The sequence below is a fragment of the Maylandia zebra genome, linkage group LG11, assembly GCF_041146795.1.
Source record: "Maylandia zebra isolate NMK-2024a linkage group LG11, Mzebra_GT3a, whole genome shotgun sequence".
In the NCBI taxonomy this organism is placed as follows: Eukaryota; Metazoa; Chordata; class Actinopteri; order Cichliformes; family Cichlidae; genus Maylandia; species Maylandia zebra.
Window position 1 is genome coordinate 36,624,963 of NC_135177.1, and position 15,058 is coordinate 36,640,020.

The following is a 15,058-nucleotide window of genomic DNA, read 5'->3' on the forward strand; positions in this document are numbered from 1 at the left end:
TCGATGAGGGGGCTGCAACTCGCCACAACTTAAAGTTGGGAAATTATCCAATTAATTTTGAAACTATGTATACAAATGTTTGTACCTTCCAAACAGTTAATGCAAAAAAAAAAAGTTGAATAAAAGCTGAAAGTTTTTTTTTAATGATGGTGATTTAAAATCTGTTGGTGAACAAAACTACAAAACCTGTCTGGCCAACAGATGCTGGACCATTCACACCAACTGAACCAAGAAATCCCTTTAAAACCTTTGATGACTGCATATTTACATAAATTATACTTATTTTGATTGTATATCTTTATAATGAAGCCGTACAACCACGTAAATGTGAAACAATCTGATGACCATCAAACCATCTACCACCTTATTGTGTATATCATGTCATCATTACAAGAAACACCTAAAGAAACCCAGAACTGTCTCAGTAACCTCCTGCTGAGAAACACACTGCAGGATATTCCATTATACGGGACTAACTGGTAATGAGTTAATTACCAGTTAATGAGGTCTGGTGTTGAAATCCGTTCTTCTTTCATAAATGAGGCAATTTACTGAATTTTATGTGTGCTACAGCGCCTTCTGCTGGAGCTACTACTGTAATCACATTACTGGATTTAGTACTGCGGCACTTTAAGATACTGTGTTACAGGTAAATGTGATGATGTTATTTGAGCTAAATATGTTCTTTAAGCATCTGCATGATGGATGGATCCTTTACATGCTGTTTGCTCAACAATCGCCTAACCCCAGTTCATGCAGTCTTCTAATTGGAAAACTGTGAGGAACAAGATTGCGATTGTAAGAAGAAAAACGATCCACCACATGAGATCAACGCACCTGAGAAGACGCTCACACAAAGCCTGCAGTGAGAAACTCCTGTAGCCACAGACATGTTCGAGCAGAGGGTAATTCGACTCCAACCAAGCAGCCGGCGCTCGATTCACTGCTCGTTCCTGCAGCCGTAGGTGTGAATGAGTAATGGTTAGCTCTGACTGCTGACCTGTCTGGGATGAATCTCACTTTGCAGCTGGTGTAGGCTCTTATAAATATCCTGATCTTGTTTTAATAGTCAAATAGAGATTATGCTTATTTACTGTGTTTCATTGCTCTATAACGTCTTTAGGGTTGTCACAGCACATCATCACTATCTCTCTCTCTCCCTTTCCTCCTCTTCTGTCACACCAACCCTGCCTTCACTGCCTCTGTGCCTTTTGTTTTTACCCAGCAGTGACGAGCATCACCTGTGGTAGTTGTTGCTAACCTTCACCAGTCCATTGATGATCCTCATACTTGTTTGGCACTGAATGCCCTGGCAGCCCGCCCCATCCATCTGCATTTGGCACGAGCACGAGGAGTCTCATTTAAACATGGTTGCACTCCTGTCAGAGTTTGACTTGAACAAAGAGCTGCAGATGAGTCACTTGGCTCAAAGTTTCTTATCCTGAAAGCTTTCATCCATGTTTATCTTCTAATTAATCCAAACACAAAATAGGTCTGAACCACACTGTGCACTCCTTCATGCTTCTGTAGCCGCGGAGCTAAGAATCATTGTATTCATTTAATCTTAGTTTCATTTCATTTATCCCTTTAGCGTTCCAGTCAACCAAATGGTAGAGCACATTTTCACTGACATTCACCTACCTTGTTGAGTCTTTGGTTTTTCATCTGTAATGCCAAAGAAATCCACCAGAAGGCGCTGTGAATGGAAACTGTTGGCTCTTCTCTCCCAACCAGGGAGTCAGAAACAAAAAACCATCCAACATATTTTGAGGGTTTTTGATGAAACTAAGGTAGGAAGATATAATTTTTTGATATATGGCAGTTAGAAGACTTATTTAATAGATGTATGTCACTTGACAGCATTAAAAAAGTGAAATTAAATGTTTAATCATTTTTTTAAAAAGTGGTGAATCAAACGGTTGATTTGTCCCTTTATGGTGCCAATGCTAACATAACCTAAATGTTATTAAAATTGATTATTTGCCATTTTGTTTATCCATTGCTATTGATAAATCACATTAAGTGTTAGCAAAGCAAGAATATGCTGAAAGAATTTCCTCAGTAAGTCTTTTTTGTAACTTTCTGAGTTAATATTAGTAAATATGGTAAAAAAAAAAAAAAAAAAAAAAAAAATGACATGTGGAAATCACAAATATCACAACTGATTAGCTTTTGACCAAATTACAGTAGCTGGTAAATTAATATTACTAAGTATTACTAAGAAATTATAATTTGATGTTGAACAAGTGCTATATGGACGCTAAACAATTATATGGCTAAAAATCACATGGTCCTGTGGCATGACACTCATGATACCATCCACCTTCAACCACAGTGTGTTTGAGTTCATGGTTTTATGGCACTCTCCACCAGTATATTGCCAACAAACCAGATGAGTGGGGCTTTAAATTGTTCACCTGGCATCATCCACGACTTGCTGCTGTGTCAGGAGGATCTACATTCTTCAATGCTCCCCTGAGTGAAAAGGAACACAAGCTCCCTTTAAGGGGCCAAAGCTGTAAAAAAAAAAAACACTTTGCAAACCCATAAAAGAACCTCAGCTCTTCACAAGTTTCAGCTTGGTCCAGAACTTGGGTGTCAGGTGCATTGGTACTGTATGACCAAACTGCACCGGTGGAGCTCCCCTGATGGCAGACAAAGACCTGATGAAGAAGGGCCATGGAGCCTGTGATTACCGGTATGATGAAGGTCTGATTGCAATAAAATGGTTTGACAAGAAATGTGTCAACCTCCTAAACAAGGCCTGTGGGGTTCATGGTTCTTTCATCGGTCAAAAGGTGGAGCAAAGAGTCCAATGCAAAGATCACCATCCCATGCCCATCACTCATCCCTGTGTATAATTATCATATGGGAGGAATTAAACTTTCTGGTATGCTATTACACCTGTATAAGACAAGTTATAAGTTACAAGTTAAGGAGATGGCATATCCCACTGTTCGGATACATCCTTGACTTGAATACCTGGTCTACAAGAGGGACTGTGCCCTGCTGGACCAGAAACTAATGGCTCTCAAAAGGTTTCCGCCTGGCTGTGTCTGAACCAAGTTAACAAGCCAGCATCTAGAGTTGGACAACCATGATCCAGCTCTTAAAGACCGCAGAATCAATGCTACACCCTAAGACCCCAAAGACAGAAACCACAAGCAGATGTGATTGATTTGCACTTTTTATTTTATTTTTTAAAAACAAAACTGATTTTGCAGAGTAGCATTCAATCAGAAGTGGCCTGAATGTGAGTGTTTTGTGCTGCAGCACATTTTTCACATTTGCAGATGAAACTATGTATTTTGTTGTTTGATAGAATACTTTCCTTGGAAAACAGCAATGTTCACTGGCATGCTACTAGAAATAAACTGTATCCAATGGCCTGGACAGTTTTTGTTATTAATGTAATTATAATTTGGCCCTTTATTTGATTTTTTCAACTGTATTATCTAATGTACTTGTATTTGCATGACATTTCATACTTTTACCATAAAGGGACATCTCAGCCGTTTGGTTGAGATCAATATTTTAAAACTACAGAGTCTAATCAATAAAAATGTATTGATTGTGGTTATTACTCACCCAAATCAATATGAAATGCAAACAAAAAAGTTTTCCATTGCTTTTTTCTTGGTGAGGACATTAAAGGGTTATTCAGATTAAATCAGTAAAAACTGTTTATGGGAAATGTGATCGTTCTTTCCTGTTGCTTAGTCTGGTATTTCATACAGAACCAGGCTGAACCTGCCATCAGACCCTCTGAACAAGCCTCAGCACCAGACATGCAGCAGGATCAGCATGCAGTGGGTTCTTATCTGCAGCTTGAACACATGAAACTCTCAGCTGACATCAGCAGGTGACCTCACAGAAACAGCTGTTTGCAGCTTGTTGTCCGATGCGTGCCTTTCTCTGTGTGTTTTTATTCCTGCTGTTTATTATTTATATTTTATTCCTGCACAGCTGGTGTGGAGCGCCCACAATTCTGTAGTGCATGTACAATGACAGTAAAGGGCTGTTCTATTCTGTTCTAGTCTATTCTAATGTCGCCTGAAGCTGATTGGCTGATTGGCCAGCAGTAAAAACATGCCACCACCACTGCTGATGGACGTGGGAACGAAGCTGAGCCGGGACCTCAGACCGACTCTGTAATGTTTTTCTCTTTAGCTCGGGGTCATAGGTCACGCTGACTGTTTGTGGTTGTGATTAACTGCACTCGGGCACTCACGCTGCAGTCTGAGGTCCCTCCTTTAAGACCCCCTTGAGGTCCTGGGTGCAAACAAAGCTGATCAAAAACAGTCAGTCTTTCTGGACTTTTTTTAAACACACTGTGCAGATAAATTTTCTTTTCTTTGCCAGACGGAAAACTTGCGTGTTTATTTTTGCTTGCCGAGCCCGTGCATCTATTCAGCTTTTTATTTTATTTTCAGTAAAAGACAGAGGGAGCTGCTCTGGTTTACAGCTGTTTAAAAAGGCTCTTTATGCTCGTTGCATTTATACTCTCCTCAGAAAACTACAAGTGGTGAAGACATAAAGCAATAATGAGCATATCTGGTGATAGACTTTAAACTTTTACTTTAAATTGTGAATGCAGAACTGGTACTCATGCACAGTGTTTCGCTTCCTCCCGTGTTCATTACAGGGAGTGCAGAATTATTAGGCAAGTTGTATTTTTGAGGAATAATTTTATTATTGAACAACAACCATGTTCTCAATGAACCCAAAAAACTCATTAATATCAAAGCTGAATGTTTTTGGAAGTAGTTTTTAGTTTGTTTTTAGTTTTAGCTATTTTAGGGGGATATCTGTGTGTGCAGGTGACTATTACTGTGCATAATTATTAGGCAACTTAACAAAAAACAAATATATACCCATTTCAATCATTTATTTTTACCAGTGAAACCAATATAACATCTCCACATTCACAAATATACATTTCTGACATTCAAAAACCAAACAAAAACAAATCAGCGACCAATATAGCCACCTTTCTTTGCAAGGACACTCAAAAGCCTGCCATCCATGGATTCTGTCAGTGTTTTGATCTGTTCACCATCAACATTGCGTGCAGCAGCAACCACAGCCTCCCAGACACTGTTCAGAGAGGTGTACTGTTTTCCCTCCTTGTAAATCTCACATTTGATGATGGACCACAGGTTCTCAATGGGGTTCAGATCAGGTGAACAAGGAGGCCATGTCATTAGTTTTTCTTCTTTTATACCCTTTCTTGCCAGCCACGCTGTGGAGTACTTGGACGCGTGTGATGGAGCATTGTCCTGCATGAAAATCATGTTTTTCTTGAAGGATGCAGACTTCTTCCTGTACCACTGCTTGAAGAAGGTGTCTTCCAGAAACTGGCAGTAGGACTGGGAGTTGAGCTTGACTCCATCCTCAACCCGAAAAGGCCCCACAAGCTCATCTTTGATGATACCAGCCCAAACCAGTACTCCACCTCCACCTTGCTGGCGTCTGAGTGGGACTGGAGCTCTCTGCCCTTTACCAATCCAGCCACGGGCCCATCCATCTGGCCCATCAAGACTCACTCTCATTTCATCAGTCCATAAAACCTTAGAAAAACCAGTCTTGAGATATTTCTTGGCCCAGTCTTGACGTTTCAGCTTGTGTGTCTTGTTCAGTGGTGGTCGTCTTTCAGCCTTTCTTACCTTGGCCATGTCTCTGAGTATTGCACACCTTGTGCTTTTGGGCACTCCAGTGATGTTGCAGCTCTGAAATATGGCCAAACTGGTGGCAAGTGGCATCTTGGCAGCTGCACGCTTGACTTTTCTCAGTTCATGGGCAGTTATTTTGCGCCTTGGTTTTTCCACACGCTTCTTGCGACCCTGTTGACTATTTTGAATGAAACGCTTGATTGTTCGATGATCACGCTTCAGAAGCTTTGCAATTTTGAGACTGCTGCATCCCTCTGCAAGATATCTCACTATTTTTGACTTTTCTGAGCCTGTCAAGTCCTTCTTTTCACCCATTTTGCCAAAGGAAAGGACGTTGCCTAATAATTATGCACACCTGATATAGGGTGTTGATGTCATTAGACCACACCCCTTCTCATTACAGAGATGCACATCACCTAATATGCTTAATTGGTAGTAGGCTTTCGAGCCTATACAGCTTGGAGTAAGACAACATGCATGAAGAGGATGATGTGGACAAAATACTCATTTGCCTAATAATTCTGCACTCCCTGTAGAAATGAAACCTGCTCCAGAGGCCTGACAGAGACCTCTCCCACCGTCTCAGCTCCACACGCTGAAAACACTCAGAAGTTATTGATAACTCACAAATCACAAAAAACAGAAAGCTGAAAAATAAAGAAATGCACAAAGAAACGAGTGAGTAAATACAAAAATATGCAAGAACAGGTTAAAAAAATAAATGTATGGGAAAAACTAATTTTAAAAGATGTGACATAAACTAAAAACAAAATTAAAATCGAAAACATGATGGAAAATAGAAATGAAGTGAAAATAAAACTCAAAATAAAATTAAATAATCTTTACTTACAAAAGTGGAATCAATTATTTATCATTTAGTCATTAAAGTCGGTTTTTCTTTTTGTGGTTTATTAAATTCTTTATTTTACTTGACTGTATTATGTTCAGCTGTTATTACATTTAGAAAAATGTAAACACATTTAAACTGTGTTAATTATGTTTAATGTTGAGCTCTTTTGTAAACTCCTTTGTGTCATTTCCATCCTGATTTATTATGTTGTTGTGTTCTTTTACAGGTTGTGTTTGAGCGACACTCCTGTGAGTCTTTCCAGCTTTGTGATGAATAAAGAACATCTTATACAGTGACATCACATCCTGTCATTGTGTGTGTGTGTCTGACGGTGGTGAAACTGCAGTGGCCTGATTACTGTGATGACACTTCGCAGCACTGTCTCTCCTCAGTCCTGCAGAACGACTTTATTCCTGGCCAACATGAAGCTGCTGCCTCTCATCTGCCTCAGCGTCTCCGGTAAGTGTTTCTTTTTTACCGCTGCCGTCTTTCACATCCTGCAATAATCTATATAATCAATAATCATTTCCTGTAATGATTAGCTGCTTTAATATTCAGATCAAAGGCTGAGCCACATAAAATCATTTTACAAAATCTCAGTTTTTTAAAAATAAAGTTCCATTAAAAACATTTGTATGAGTTTTTTCTGATGAAAGTTTTTCTCTTTGGGGAAACTGGTGAAAGCCTAAACCTGACCACAGCTGGGCAAAAACATCTGGGGTCTGACAAAAACATCATTTTTACTTTATATGATAATGTCATCCTGTCCCACATTACCGTCTTTGACCATTTGTCTTGTTTTGCTTATGATGTGACTTATTTTATCTTTTAACTCGTTGTATGTACAACTCGGGCTCTTAATGAATATCATATTCTAGCCTATTTAAATGTTTAACTCAGCGCTGCTGGCACGGACGCTTTTTACATTATCCACAGAGATGCATTAGTATCGATCAGCACTGGCAGAGCTCACAGGACTCGTTGGGAACAAAACTTCACAAGCTCGACCCGAGTCTTCTTTCCATTTTCAAAAGCAGAAGCAGCCCAACTAATCAAAGTTGAGTTAACTTCAATAATTACTTCCTCCAAACCATCAACGTGTCTTTTAGACCCCATTCCTAAAAAACTGCTCAAAGAAGTCCTGCCATTAATTAATTCTTCGCTCTTAAATATGATCAACCTATCTCTAATGATCGGCTATGTACCACAGGCCTTCAAGCTGGCTGTAGTTAAACCTTTACTCAAAAAGCATCTCTAGACCCAGCAGTCTTAGCTAATTATAGGCCAATCTCCAACCTTCCTTTATATCAAACATCCTTGAAAGAGTAGTTGTCAAACAGCTAACAGATCATCTGCAGAGGCTTATTGAAGAGTTTCAGTCAGGTTTCAGAGCTCATCACAGCACAGAAACAGCTTTAGTGAAGGTTACAAATGATCTTCTTATGGCCTCTGACAGTGGACTCATCTCTGTGCTTGTCCTGCTAGACCTCAGTGCAGCGTTCGATACTGTCAACCATAATATCCTATTAGAGCGATTAGAACATGCTGTAGGTATTACAGGTACTGCGCTGCAGTGGTTTGTATCATATCTATCTAATAGACTCCAGTTTGTGCATGTAATAGAATAGAATAGAATAGAATAGAATAGAATAGAATAATCCTTTAACTGAATTTGGGAATTCGGTTGTAACAGCAGCAGAATAAAAGCACATTTACAAACAGAACAGAAACAATTTTAATAGAAAAAAATATTTGATTTACACGAGAAGCTAACATGGACAATTGTTACAAAAACAGAGTACTGTACTCGCTCACCATCACAATCGTTACACAAGTTTTTAAAGTATAAAACAAATATTATTACTTTAGTCCAGATAAACGGAAAAAAGAAGAAACCTGCTTTGAGGCCTTTGCATTTGCAGCTGAGTGAATCTGAGCAGTGATGAAATCTCTGTACTTACAGTCACCGCTGGAATACACCTGGTTCAGTCTCCTCCTCGTGTGACTGTGATGTCAGGGTCAAAGGTCAGCCTCAAATGTAACATCACTGGGACTGGTGAAACACATGGCTGCTCTCGAGTGACATGGCTCCATATCAGGCAGGTGAGCGGTCTCAGTGCCACTCCTTGGTTTAATTCTCGAGTTCAGAGCAGGCTCTGTCTGCTGGAAGTCCCCAGAGCCACCCAGCAGGACGCCGGCATGTACTTCTGTGTCTACATCGATGGGGTCACGCCAGTGCTGGGCAGCGGGACAACGGTGACGGTCACAGGTGAGTGGTGGTCTCTTTATAACACTTCCTGACTCACAAGTCAAACAGATATTTGCCTTGACCCACTGGGTTTTGGTTCTTCTTTTTATTATCCTAATAACAATAAATCTGTTACAAATTTTTTATATATTTAAACAATTTTAGCTTTTTAGGAACCAAGGAAACAGCTCAGCTCAGTGATAAAGTGATAATAGTTGAATAAGAAGGCAGCAGCAGAGCGCAATACTGAAAAACTCTTAGTTATTACCACTCTATTACTAAAGTAATAACCGGTAAATACACACATAATGTCATGGTAACAACAGCTGTTACAGCCGAGTGATGACACTCTTAAAGTTGTATAATTGGACAATAAGGGCCTGAAACCTGTGGTAACAATGGTTATCACGTTGTTACCACGGTAACATGGTTATTCAGCTCTAACCTCCAAGCATCCAAACATGCAGCCGCTCCTGCAGCAAGTAGCACTGAGCCAAGGAGGATATGTAAAGGTCAATGAGTGTGTGCAGCTGATCAGTTAGTTCATTTTTTTATTGATACCCAGACTGGATGATCCGTTAAATGTTTATCATCTGCAAACAGAATGTGACATAAGAAAGCCGCATTTAAGCCGAGTGTAAATGTAAATTCACAACAGGAACTAAGAGTTTTATGTGTGTAAGATCAGAACAACATAAAGCTGGCTCAGCGGTTCTTTTCATATATTAGAGAAACAGCTCTTTACTGCGTTGCTACCTCGTACTTAGAAACTTTCTTTATTAAAAAAACAAAAAACAAAACTGTGAAATTTTTTTACCTTTCATGTTCTCAGTTATCTGTACGGCTGTTACTTTGTTGCTTGTACACAACCAACAAAACGTGACAAGGCAGATTTATTGAAAGGCTTTGATGTAAAGTCAGCAGAAACATAAAATAGGATATTTTCACCTTGATATCAGCCCGCTGGTTTGAACTCGGCCGCTCACACCAAGATGTTTTTGGAGGCCAAAACACCAAAAACGTGGGTGTCGTGTGAAATTATCGGCTCATGCTTGTATACAAGCTTGTAAGGCTGCATCACACAAACACAGATATCTGCTAGTTAGTGCTAAGTCAAACCCAAATAACACTGTGTTCACTAAAACTGGAGCACAGAGGCTTCTTGGATGGTCTATTAGTACAATTAACTGCACAGTAAACTGTATTATTTATCAGAAAATTGCAAAAGGCACCAACACCACACACAGTGTAAATGCCACATTTGGGGGTTTCTATAAGCAGAGACAAGAAGGGACTGAGGCGCATTAAAGTGGCCACAAAAGAGCTTTTTCAGGCAGAAGACAATCTTTGTAAAGCCAGACATGCGAGTGTGGTGACTGACTCACCTTGGTGGTAACTGTGCAGTTAAAAAGAGAACCTAAATGCAGATAAAGCACGAATGACAACAACAACAAAATCATACGTTTCATGATGCTTACTGTGGATTTAAAGGTGCTGTTAAAAACACCAGACTAAATCCAGGACGTTCAAATAAGTTCAGTGAGGGTCTGAGGAAGAATAGAGCTCAGGGAAGCAACACACCGAGGGGCGACCGACAAGGAAACACAGGTGGGAACAATTAGAGTGGGTCAGACGAAAGGTGGCAGAGATAATGAACCAAAGCAATGTGCACGATAATACGAATTCTTTCAGAATAAAACAGGAAATGAAGAAAAAAACGAGATTTTTCAAGTGCCAATCGGCACAGAAAAAAATGATAACAAGAAAACATCTTTAAAATCGCAAAAAGACATGGAGAGGCTGCGATGATGATGCAGGGTCAGTTTTCTTTGAAATCATGACCATTAAGTTTCTCACCCTGTCCTCAGAATCAGAGCTCCACAGTCCTGCACTTGATCTCCTGGCTCCTTTACACGTCAACTCGCCCCTCCCCGTCCCGTTGATCTGCCTGGCGTCCGGGCTGAACGACACCGGTCGGGTCAAAGTCGACTGGGAGGTGGACTCTGAGGAGGATGTGCTTAAGGAACTCAGTCCCACAATCCTCCCTGACACCAGGGCGGGAGTCTTCAACTCGCAGGTTTATGTTCCTGCAGAAACCTGGTCTGCAGGTGTGAATGTGTCCTGTGTGCTGAGTGATGGAGAGCTGAGGATCAGGAAGACCATCAGCAGCAGGACAGATGAGGTCAAACGTAAGTCATTGTCTTTGGAACTCACACCAACACAATCTGAAGGCTTTTAGTGCTTCATTTATATTCCGGAAAAAACAAAAGGCAGCAGACACACAGCTCAAGTCTCAGTTATCTGGAAGTAACAATTATAATTAAATCAATCTGCAACATGTTTCAATCAGCAAGTTGTTCCGTGGTTGTGGTTCCAAGGTGTGTTTGTGTTAAACGCATACACCTCAGTATTGTAGCAACAATGTCATTATTATAAAAAGCCAGTTTATCTAGAGTTTAGGTTGGGATAATATTCACCCCCATGCACGTCTGCTTGGTTTGAGCACCAGTATGAAAATATCTCACACTTTAGTTTCTGCTTATTTAGCATGTGGCCAAAACAAAACCAACCCGCACTCTTGCTTCTAACCACACCTGTGACCTCTTTGATGCTAACCAGTCACCGTTTGTTTTTTAACTTGCTGAACTTTTAAAAATCCCTGCTCGCGCTTCCTGTTTCTATTTTTTTCATGTGTGTGTGAAAGCATGTGCAGGACAAGCCAGCAAGTGTAAAGTTGTAAAGGTCAATAATGAAAGTCGAAAGACATCTGGAAACGTAGAGATTATTCTCTGACAACAGTGTGTGTTGATGTCATCTGTAAACAAAATGTGACGTGAAAGTTGCATTTAAGCAGACTGCAAATGTAAATATTAGTGCTGTCAATAGAAAAAAAAAACAACGAATTAATCTCACAATTTTCCGTAATTAATCGCGATTAATCGCAATTACTTGATCAATAGCCTGGCTGCAATTACATTTTTTCAACTTTATATTTAAGCTTGTAACTGACATTTAGGCAATATAAGAGAGCGCAGCTTCTCTCCTGTGAAATGCAACTATTTAAAAAACCTATGTACTAATAGGTAAGTATGCACTAATATATAATATATATTAGTGCAGTCAAACTCTTAACATGTTTAATCAGACTCATCACAGGGTTACTGTGGATTAATTTTGATTAATCACGGTTAAATATAATTTTTATTCTATATTAATCGCATTTCATTTTGCATGAGCAAACAGACTCGAGAAAAAAGGGAAAATATACGAACTTAACGTGTTCATTGAACATCTTGAACATTCATGTTAACGATAAACTCTGTAAACATGTATCCTCTCTCTCTGTCACTCTTGGGGAGGCTTCAAGTCCTTGAAACGAGGAACCAAAGCTTGTAAAGCGCGTGTTCTCAGCGATATGAACACGTCTGCAGTTTGTTGCAATCCACTTGGCGTCAGTAAATATGTCCGAGGTCGACTTACTGAGCCCCGATGCTCCGTGAGTGGTTTGTCCAAGCTGGGTGACGCGTTAGCCAAAGTGCTAGCAGCATCCCCGACTAACGCATGCTTCGAGTCAATGTGATATTTTAAGCTGGAAGCGCTGGGGTGAAATTTCCTTCTTGCACAACGTGCATAAGACTTTATGTGGGTCAACTGTTCCGTCATGTTATTTTTTTAATACTCAAATTTCCCATCGAGAGGGCCGATGTGTGTTTATCATCTTCCATACTGAGCAGTGTTGCCAACTTAGCAATATTTAGCGAGTTTTCAGGCCCCTTAACGACTTTTTTTCTAAAAAGCAACTAGCGACAAATCTGGCGACTTTTTCTGGTGTTATTGGAGACTTATTTATGACGACTTTTTGACGTGAAAGAGCGTGTTGCTCTTACTCTCACCAAGCAGCGGTGCTGCCGTGGGCACCTCACCCGTGCCAAAGCGCTCACGGGCGGAGGACAGTCCTCCCCCAGCTGCAGGAGATGTTCACACCTGTGCGTCCAAACTGCAAATGAATCGCGCATGAGCGAAGCCGCTGCTCCGCACTGACTGTAACGCAGTCAGTTCTTTTACTGTTGTGTTGTTTTGGGGATCACAAGGTTTAAAACTACTTATAAACACACACACAAAGTAACTCCACCAGAGCGCCTATTTCGGGTCACTTTTGCCGGTCCAGGCCTGGATAAAGGAGCAGAGTTGGAATTTTGACATTAAAAAACAATAATTGCTAAAAGAAATTTAATTTGTAGTTCTAAATAAATTCTAAATGCATTTAGGACGTTTTTTACTCACTTTATGTCTCTTCCACGATGTTATTTCTCTCTCCAACAACATAGGTTACAATTATATTAGCACGACCAATTATGCAAATTAGGTGATGACGTCATTTAGCGACTTCTAGCGACTTTTAGGACAACCAATAGCGATTTTCCTTACTGAGGAGTTGGCAACACTGATACTGATTTGATTGGCTCAGCTGCCTGTCACTACCAGATCAACTGCCCGTTTGTGCGAAGGTAACTCTAAAACGGACATAGATGTAACGCTGTCTGTGAAGCTGGATTTAAGAAATAAGCGCTTAAAGTTTGGCACCATCTTCTGTCAGTACGGAGCATGACGTCATGTGGTTGGTTGGTTGCGGCTAACAGACCTACATTTGTTTGTTAGCTCACTAGGGAGAGAATCGATGACTCAGAGGACAATAACGACACGAAAACTAAAAGTTTGTAAGAGGGGATCACATTTGTGCAGCAACAATGAGCTTTATGTTAAGAAACAAGGATATTTTGTCCACTTACACTCTCTCGCTCTTTAGCAGTACTTGGCTGTTTGGCTAGCTGCAGTCAAATGGAAAAATCCAGCTGTTAGCCACAATGTTCGGGTTCGTTATGGTATCATTTGTCTTCTAAACTTGCTGAACTTTTAAAAATCCCTGCTCAAACTTCCTGTTTCTATTTGTTTTTTTTTGTGTGTGTGAAAGCATCCAGTCAGTGTGTGTTTCTGACCTCCATCATTGGCACTGCATGTGCCGCCTTTTTTACCGCCACCGTGGCACTCTGCGCCCTGCTGTCGCGCCGACACAGTGAGTACGGCGTTTTTATGTTTTATGTATTTGCCGTCTTTTACTCATCTGAAGAATTTTGGTTTGAATCGCACAATTTGTGAGATATCAGCTGTAGCTGAGCAAACACATTAGCGAGCTTCACACTCCTGTTTGTTGGTGAACATATTCAAAAAAGTTTTCTAAGTAGAAATTAACAGTAGCTAATATTTCCTGAGGTCTGTACCAGGATTTCACGAGGGCTAACCCTCGGTGTTCTGCACCATGAAGGGGGTCAACTTTTTACTGCTGACTGTCACCATGGTAACTTATGCTGCTACTTGTTGATATAGATTAGAGATTAACAAGTATGAAAGGAGCGCCATTATATGCTTTCTATACGAGAAGAAGCACACTACAGCTGATATCTTCAAAACTCACTTCAAAACAAACTTGTTGGATGAGTACACTGCCTTCCAAATCATTATGCAAATTGTATTTTAGTGTCATAAAGATTAAATTTGTTGTTTTTCAATTAAACTCATGGTGGCATTGTGTGTCAGGGCTCTTTGGATCATCAATCTCGGACACCTGGTATAATTAGTTTTCCAGGTGAGCCCAATTAAAGGAAAAACAAATAAATAAGGATGTTCCACATTATTAAGCAGACCAGCATTTTCAAGCAATATGACAAAGAAAAAGGATCTCTGCTGCTGAAAAGCCTGAAATAGTTGAATGCCTTGGACACACAATGAAAGCCTTAGATACTTAGTGTCAATACTTTGTAGAACCACCTTTTGCTGCAGTTCCAGCTGCCAGTCTTTTAGGGTCTGTCTCTACCAGCTTTGCACATCTACAGACTGAAATCTTTGCCCATTCTTCTTTGCAAAACAGCTCCAGCTCAGTCAGATTAGATGCGCAGCGTTTGTGAACAGCAGTTTTCAGATCAACTATGAAAACTGCTGATCAAAAACACGCTGTTTTCATTGGGAGGTTTGTTTAGTAAAATTCAAATTATAATCTAAAGGTGATGACTCGAAGATTATGCTGACTGTCACTTGCATTGACTGTTTAGTAAAATCAGAGAAAAATATCATTTGCGTAATAACTGGAACGCGGTGTAAGTCCACAACTCCAGAAGAAAATGTTTGAAATGTTTTTTTGTAACGAGCAAAAAAAATCCAACACCCTAAAAACCTTGAATCGTGAGTTTTTGTGTTCGTGAAAAAATAATAACACATTTGATATTTTCAGAA

General features: G+C 40.1%; 1 long non-coding RNA gene across 1 annotated transcript; it reads left to right on the forward strand.

Annotated features, from left to right (window-relative positions):
- The first annotated feature begins 13,032 nt into the window (after positions 1–13,032).
- Positions 13,033–13,814, forward strand: LOC143420979 (uncharacterized). The gene is made up of 3 exons (XR_013100717.1): positions 13,033–13,488; positions 13,578–13,643; positions 13,743–13,814. It is a non-coding gene; the product is annotated as an uncharacterized LOC143420979 (long non-coding RNA).
- The last annotated feature ends 1,244 nt before the right edge of the window (positions 13,815–15,058 follow it).